Below are 9,399 nucleotides of genomic sequence, written 5' to 3' on the forward strand. Positions count from 1 at the left end.
AGGGGGGGGGGGCGTTGTTAACAAGGCCAGCTTTGGGGGGGGGGGGGCGGTTCTAGTGGCCCGGGCGGTTTTGGTCCTCATGGACTGCAGCCTGCTGCCTGAGGGGGGTCCAAACTGTCCAAACTGACCAAAACCTCTTGCCACAAGAACACCTTCTTCCCATCCACAGCTGGCCTCATTAACAACGCCCGGGACCCCTACTGACACTCCCCCCCCCCCCTCACATTTACAAAAATGTGAGGGGTGTACTCACATTTGTGAGGTACTCTACATGCACATAGTACTGTGCTAAAGTCTTATTGATGGTGTGGAACAATACTGTAAAATATGAAAGCTTTCAAAAAAATACATATTAATGGATTACATTCATCAATTAACAAAATACAAAGTGAGTGAACAGACAAAAAATCTAAATCAATTCGATATTTAGTGTGACCACCCTATGGCTTTCAAAACAGCATCAATTCTTCTAGGTATACATGTACAAAGTCGGGGGTTTTGTAGGCATATCATAAGGTGTATGGTTAAGCAATTATAACAAACAGGTGCTTATAATCATAAATTTAATTTGTAGGTTGAAACCAGATCATCAATTGAAACAGAAACAGCTGTGTAGGAGGAAAACAGCTGGGTGAGGAACAGCCAAACTCAAGCTAACAAGCTAACAAGCTGAAGCTGTTGAAGACAGTTTACTGTCAGAAGTCAAACACCAGAGTGAGAATGAGCACGGCAATACGACACGAGGTAGTTTCACTGCATCAGCAAGGCCTCCCCCTCGCAGATGTTTCATGGGTCCAAGCTGAAGAAGCACGAAGAAACGGGCAACGTTGAGGGCCGCAGACGCAGTGGTCGGTCTTTCAAACCACATTTTACTTCTACTAACATTTACAACAGCCAAAACTCCATCCCAACGTGGCGGCGCCTTCTCAGTAACAGCGGTCGCTGATGCCATAACTGCTTCCACATTTGTCACTCTTCTTTCTCTGCACGGTGACTCTGCTGCTGTCCTTCCTCTCTTGCCAGATCTCCTGAATGAAACTGATTTCCTGTAAAAAGGACATTTGGGAGCTGATGGTGAAAGCGGTCTTTGAGAGCTGTGATACTTCATGAAATGAGTTAACGGCTGCGGGACTGGGAGTCAGTCCAGCACTGAAATGATGGAGTAGTTTCTTTGATTGAGGACTGTGTCACATTGATAGACCCATAATTTAAACATGACTTGCTTCCTTTCATTTCATCGGGCAGAATCAGGTAGATTTCTGGTTACGCTAAAACTTTTCAAGTTTCAAGCCGTGCTTCGTAAATGGAATCACTCAGCGTGGCCAGAGAGGGGCAGATTGGAAAGTTCAATGACACTTCAGTGTAGCATCACTCTCTGACATGTTACATCACCAAACACATTCATCAGACGGAGGCGGGCGGGAGCAGCAATTCTGACCACATGCAGATATCTTTTCTCTCTCTCTTTCCTTCGACATGTCCTGTCTTTTCATCTCTCTGCTCCTTATGTAATCACCCTCTTCCTCTCCTCCTCTCCCCTCATCCTCTGCTGTACCCCTGGGTAATCATCAGTTAAACCGAATACTATCGGTCTGTTGGACATTTAGACAGGACTCAGACCCGACAGCAGTAAGAACATGCTAGAGTATTTCCATTTTATGCTACTTTATACCTCTGCAGCTTGTTGCATCAGCTGTGTGTAACATCAAACTCAGCCTAGTTGTAACGTAAATTATTGTGATTAATGCATTACTAAAATAAAAGCGGTTGCACCACTGAGATAAGTTACAACATAACTCATTGAAGCCCCAGGGTCAGTGTAAATCATACATGTCACTGTATATAATACTCACTAATAGTAACTGCTCCACACATCTTCATTAATTTAATGTCAATTTGCAACACGGAGACCAAATGTATCGATATGATATTTCAATATTGGTCTAGCTTACTATGATTTCTCGCGATGCCCAGTGACTCATGCCAGTCAGAAAGCTAATGTGCCCAGTAATCCTAACAATGGAACTCAATCTTTGATTGGCCGCTTGCTTTAGCTACGACTTTACGTCGAAACTAGTAAAGTCATCCTCCAAGTAATTGTGGAAATTGTGCAAACAGTTTTAGTTACAAACTAAGTCGTAGTTACTGAGCCTCTACAGTGTCCACTTTACCGAGTGCAACACAGATTTCAGAGGTCGATATTGCACTTTTTCCTCCATTACATTTATTTGCTGTTACCTTAAAGATGGAGATTTTACTTAACAAAGATGGTAATCTTTTAAAATATTACTAATGATTGAACCACTGTTCCCGACACTATCGGCTTATGGCCCCTTCATAAAACAACAGTGTTTCTTCTCGGGTCTTCCTGTTTTATGTTTCAGATGTCTGGGAGTTGTCAGCAGGGGGCGGAGGCCTGCGGGCTTTTACAGCAGCAATAAGCAGAGGTGGGACACGGTCATTGTTTTACCAGTCACATGTAAGTCTCAAGTCTTAGCACTCAAGTCCCAAGACAGGCAAGTCTGAGTCAAGTATCAAGTCCTAAATTTTGAATTTCGAGTCCTAAACAAGTCGTGATGTGCTCTTCAAAGAGCCCCCTGCAGTAACGTCTCAGCCTTGTTCATGGGGCACGTGCTCTACCAGGTGAGCTAACCAAGCCCCGCATTTCATACTTAAAATATCCATCATGAAATCATGAAAGATGTATATTTAATGTATCGGCAACACCCGCCAACAATTTGATTGGTTGCTGTTGGATTCAAACTGTCATCAGTTAAATGAAGTACTGATGCGCTGCACACACTTTTTACATTAATATCCTTATTTATATTTTGGTTTGGGGAGGGTATCAAGTCACGAGTCATTGGTGTTAACGTAAAAGTCGAGTTACAAGTCTTTTTTGATTTTGTCAAGTCGACCAAACCAGAAACCAAAAATCTGGACATAATTTGGGAAAAATATGATAGTTGCTGAGGTAAAAAAATTTTTATCCTGTACAGCCTACATCCAATATTGTGTCTAGTTGTTCTCCAACTGTCTTCACCATTGTGAAACCATAACACAACAGATGTTGAGGATCTCCTTCCACCTAAAAAGAGAAAAAAAGAGTCTCTTCCCCTGTGTTCCTAGATACTCTGGCCACCCCTCCATCCTATCCTTCCTGAACCTTCTCGCTATCTACCTTTCATACCTCACAATTGGCGTGGTCTTCGTCAATGACACATTATCAAAATCAGCAGCATAATCAATGCAGCAATACCAGACACATTGTCTTTATTTATTCCGCACATTGTTGTCACTTGTCAAAACCTCCATCACCCACAGCACAACTCGACAGCCGACTGTTTGGTCTGAGAAACAGGTGTGTTATGCTAGTAGTGGCTAAGAATCCTCGAGCCGCTAGTCTCAGACACAGATGAGTAGCAGGCCACAGAGGTCTGCTAAGCTCTCTTCTGTCAAAACTACACTCTTTTTGATTTTTTGAATTTCCAGACTTGTAGCCTTCAGCCCAAACGACGCTGACTCAAGAGACATCACACAGCTCTCTCTGGAGACACTAGACACACTTTTTTTCACACATGCAGAAGTACTTTCCAACACTCAGGATCCCCCAGACTGTTGGGAACCACAGGACTAAATTGTCTAATTGCCTTTAAAGTAGTTAAAGTAAAAGAGCATCAACACCTGGTGGTTAAATATTGACTCAAGTAGCAGCCCCGATAACTGAAGAGGCTCAAACACTTAATACAGACAACGTAATAATAATAATAATGAATTACATTTATATAGCACTTTATCATTGATACTCAAAGCGTTTCACATAATCAACCACAAGCAATGTGTGGCTCCCACCTGGGTGATGCACGGCAGCCATTTAGCGCCAGAACGCTCACCACACATCAGCTTGAGGCGGAGAGGGAGGGAAACATTGAGCCAGTTACTCTGGGGGATTATTAGATGACCAGATGGTGAAAGCCAGGTGAACCCCCTACTCTTTGCGAGAAGTGCCATGGGATCTTTAATGACCACAATTAGTCAGAACCTCGGTTTAACGTCTCCTCCGAAGAACAGCTGCTCTTACAGCGCAGTGTCTCCATCACTAACACACTTATTATTAGAACCAGAGGGAAGACTGCCCCCAACTGGCCCACCGGCACCACTTCTAGCAGCAACTCAGGTTTCCCAGGAGGTCTCCCATCCAGGTACTGACCAAGCCTAAACCTACTGAGCTTTGGTTTACATTACTTTGGCTGCTGGCCAATGTAGATGATCTGATAAATGCTGGTGGTGATTCCCGACTGCGACCCATCCACCAATGTGTCCCTGAGCAGGACACTTAACGCCTAGTTGCTCCAGAGGCGTGCGACCTCTGACATGTATAGCAATTGTAAGTCGCTTTGGGTAAAATGAATAAATTTAAAAACTGTTGGGAGATTAATGAGTAAATAAGAAGCCAGTGCTGGAAGGTTGTAAGGATTGTTTGAATGTGTACTTTACAAAAGTGAAAAAATGCTAAGACTTCTAGTGTTGACATTTACTCTGGTTTGTAATAATTCTACATTTGTTTCAGCAGAAAACAGTACAGCACAGTAAGAGACTTGAAGTCAGAAAGTACATAAATGAACATCATGCATTCATTTATCCATTCAAGTTGTGATTTTTTAAGCTCAAAAGATGCAGTTTTATGTCTCAGAGGTTTAAAACATGTTGACATTAATCCACTAGTGGTGAGAATGAGCTGTAGGCCCCTATAGGGCCTCCGTGTGAGGTTATTAAATCACAAATTTATTCACACCATGTAAATTTTGACATACAGCTCCTCTACCAGGCACATTTGCAATCATCATTTTTGTCAAATGACCACAAATCAACCAATGAATATTGGCCCCTTGACACTCAGGAGTCCCAGGAAAGTTCCCTGTACCCTAATCCAGTCTTGATTATGTTCCTCTGAACCAAATCCAGACTGAAAAATGAGCGATTTAGAGAGTATTTATGATTATTAAACCAGCAGATAACAATCTAGAACAAAAACCACATGAAAACAGCTGGACTTAATATGTCACTCTCAAACAGCATCTAGCAGCTGCAGCAGATGTTATTTTGTGTGTGAACATTAGAGGGCAGCCTCTCATTCGAGGAATGACAAAACATGAGAAGCACCAACCTTCATCTCATCATAACATCTATTGTAATCATGCAAATTTGAACAGGAGTGTGACCATCAGCACTGTTACCTTTCACCTCTAGATAGATAAATAGAAGATAAATATCGCAGAGGTGAGAAAATACCTTTTGGAACATGTATTATTACATTTTCCATAAAGCAGTTTGTGTCTCGGCTTTGAGCGTTGATGATAGGCCGTTTTCAGAATCATCAGCTACTCTCTTTTATCTTATATTTCAGTTCCTGTTCACGGTGCAGGTGTCCTCAGTCATGACCCTGCTCACTCCTTTCCGTCCGTTAATCTGATGTCTCCAGTAATAAGCTTACTAGAGCACAAGCTGAGATCAGGAATAGGACAACATGCAATGAGTTCTGTGAGTGCGCTGTCCAGGTTAGAGGTTAGACAGAGCGCAAAGGTTAGTACAACATGACCAAGATAAAGCAAATATTATATTATAAAATAGCTTTATTTATCCGAGGCTGAGAATTTTCAGTTTGAAATAAACAGTCATCAGTTGAAATGGCCATAATAATTTCCATTAAACAGACAGCTTTCTTATTTTGTCCTTACAAACCACACATCTGATCTTACTTGTGTTGTTTTACAGCCTGAACTTGTAGCTGTTGTGTAGCTCAACTTGAAACCATAAGAATCTCACAGGTTCTTGAGAAAGGTGACACTAGGATGAGAAATCATTTCTCAAGAGCTAAAATTAAATTACTGAAAGTGGAGAAAATATGTGTGAAGGCAGGTTTCGGTTTTATGGACGCCCCTCTTAATGTCTCTTTGGCACTTTAGTCTGCCATATAATATCTAAGCGACTACAGCCGTGCCAGCAGCTCTGTGAGGCTATACTCTATGCACATTGGTTCTTTGAGTTAACATGTCGTTGTTAAGCAGGTAGGCTATAATGTTCACATGTGTGTTAACATGTTGCCAAGTAGCACAGCAAAGCTGCTTTAAATGTCATTAGTTTTTCAGGTATTTGATAAAACCAAAGTACCTGATGAAAAGTCAGAGATCAGCAAAGTGGTTACAATTCATCCTGAGGGCAACACGAATGTCTGTACTAACCTGTGTGCCGAGCGATCCTTTAAATTTAGAGATATAAAACAGAATGAGCTAAAACTGATACCTGATGGTGGCGCTAATGAAGATAATTATGCAACACTTTTTTAAACCCAACTCGTCACACATGGACGCTTGGTCAAGACCCCTTAGCGTCACTTTTTAACGCCCAGGGTATCACTTTAGTGTTGTTATTTGACGTGTAGGGCTCAAGTCAGCAATATTAAATATGAAACGTCCAGTTAGACTTTGAAAATAAAACTTGTGGTTAACGTTGTGAACGTTGCAATTTGGTTCGTTTTAGGCAACATAGTAACTATTTTGTTAGGTTTAGGTAACAAAAACATCATCCAACATCATCATTTGCGTGAAAATGTCACTTAACATACATAAGTTAAGTAACGATACTTGTGTAAGTTACGCAACTTACGTAACTTAAATAAAAACATTCATTGACTTTTTGTTTTACTTGGGGAGCAAACACTAGTATCCAGGGTAAAAGTCCGGTTTCTGGCCCACACGTCCACCCAAACCACCTCCTTACTTGGACTTTTGTGTTAAATATCCCACACCTAGGCTACCTTGCATGAATGAAACGACAGGGCTTCCCCAGTGCGTTACAAACTGACACCAATGGGTCTTGACCATGTTTTCATATGTGACGACTTGGGAGTAAGAACGTGTTGCCTCTGGGCACCATGAACGTCTGTGTCAAATGTAATTCCAATCCATCTAATAGTAGTTGATATATTTCCCTAAAAGACAAACATGTCATCCTGTTGGTGGAGCTAGAAGAAAAGGCAGTCAGTAGAATCCATCCTCTGGGGACCAACAATGACTGTGCAAAATGTATATAGCTATTGAGCCCTGCGGCTAGCTCCAGAGAAAAGACTAATGACTGAAGACCATTAAATTAGTCTTTATAATATATTGGTGCACAGCAGTGTGTATTTGAGTAACATACTGACTGTAAATCAATACATTGGCCAGTTCACCTCCTTACAGGGAAATTATAGGAGGATCAGTGATTCTACAAATAAATTACTTTTGATTTATAGCCAACCAAACACTGTGTAATCACCATCTCAAATACTTGTACAACTGTGTGATGTAAGTGCAGATTTAGTTGGCCTCATTAGAAACTCACAGCTCAGCTGGGCAATCAGGGAGCTCAGACATTTGGCACCCAGGCTTTGGCTCTGCACCCTTAGGGTGACAGGACTGCATTCCTCAGGCCAGACATGTCAATCTGCAGGGTATTATAAAGAAGTTAACGTGACCTACGATACATATTCATTTGAAATTGCACAATATTTGCATAAAGTATGGGACACAACTCACCTAACATTCCTCTGTGGAATAGCAGTCTTTTTATGGTGAAAGACAAACTCTGGGAAAAAAAGGCATTGCTGTGTTGAAGAATCTTTTTACAGAGGGGGTGATGATGTCCTTTGAACAATCGAAAAACAAATTTGAAAGACTTTTGTACTTACAGATTAGATCAAAACTCTCACAGTACCTTGGAGAACTCATAAAAGTCCCAGAAATAACTAATATCAAAAATGTATTTATAACGATAATGGAAAAGAAAACTCCTACAGGAAGTCAAATGTTTAAGATAATAAATGGTTTAAAGAACACTAATAGTGGCGCCCTAGAAATGACTTGGGTGAAAGATTTTAAAGTTTAGATCCTGATATTTGGCAAAAAATTCATAGAATATCAAAATCAACACACAACAAAATAATACATTTTAAGTTTATTAATAGGAAAACTTAAACTCCTGAAATTATATAGTGATGAAAAGAGTTGGCACTGTAATGAACAAAAAGGTTTATTCTTTCATATGATATTGAAATGTTCAAAACTTCAAATATTGTGGAAGGAAATAATATCCAAGTTATCTAAGATCACAAAAATAAACATTCTTTGGATCCCAAATTATACATTTTGAATTATATGGATGATAAAAACTGGAAAAAAAGATAGTGTCGGTAGGATTTATGAGTGCAAAACGAGTTATAGCAATTATTAGGAAGACAATTAACAACATAAACGAGAAATCACGGCTTCTAACATTTGATTCGTTATTAAGCTTATATCAGACACTATATATGGACCTTCTCCTGTAACTTGGTATCAGATTAACACTCAGATTTACAACAACTCCGTCCTGACTAAATAATTATTAAATATTAACTTTTCATGTCAAAGATACTATATGGTGGGATGTGCAACATTGCAGAAAATCCAGGAATATCTTACTTTGTTATTTTGTTGTTTATTTATTTATTGTTGTTGTCATTTTTCTTATTTTATTTTGTAATTTGACCTGTATGGAATATGTTTTTCCTCCCCGAGCATGTGTTGAATAAAAAAGAAAGAAAAAAAGAAGTTCACGTGACCTTATGATTCACTTTAGGAAAAGTCATTTTATAGTACATTTGTGTTAAAATATTTTAAGGAGGAAAACTGCATTAAACAGTCACTGACTATTTAAAAAAAACAACAACCATTCACTATGAATTCTTCAGTCACACTGGAAACATGGAAATATAATTACAAATGGAAATAACGTACTTTTTTTCAGGACTATTAAACTGTGTTATGTAAATTGGCATCATAGGAAATGAGGGATTACAGTAAGAGCCTCTACTGCAGGTGTTGTTTCATCCATCAATATGTCTGCTTCTGGCTTTAGCAACGTGCCTACCAGTGTGTGTGTGTGTGCGTGTGCACGTGTGTGCGGACACTGACAGAGTTTGCGCGGAGCAGCAGAGAGATTAGCGCTCTCTCTGGCTCTGGACGTGCGCACTGCGTGTTCCCAGCTCTCCGACTGGAATATTCCGGGCATCGTTTAAACTTAGACATGGAGGGACTGAATCATTTGTGGGAACCTGTTCACTTCTGACGGAGTCATTAGGCGTTTCAGGAAGATCAGATGAAAGGTCGGGGGTTTAACTTGAATTTGGAGACTTTTTACGCGCGTGGATAGCCTCGTCCTGTAGCTCAACAGTTTGTGACTTTATTTAGAGTTAGGAGTAATGACCGTGTCTTTGGAGCTGAATAATGGACCTGGTGTCATGAAATTTTATACAGAACTCGTGATTTTCTGGACTCATCTCAAGTGGCCTCATGAGAGATAATCCGTTTTTATATTGAG

Source organism: Micropterus dolomieu, linkage group LG06, assembly GCF_021292245.1.
Source record: "Micropterus dolomieu isolate WLL.071019.BEF.003 ecotype Adirondacks linkage group LG06, ASM2129224v1, whole genome shotgun sequence".
In the NCBI taxonomy this organism is placed as follows: Eukaryota; Metazoa; Chordata; class Actinopteri; order Centrarchiformes; family Centrarchidae; genus Micropterus; species Micropterus dolomieu.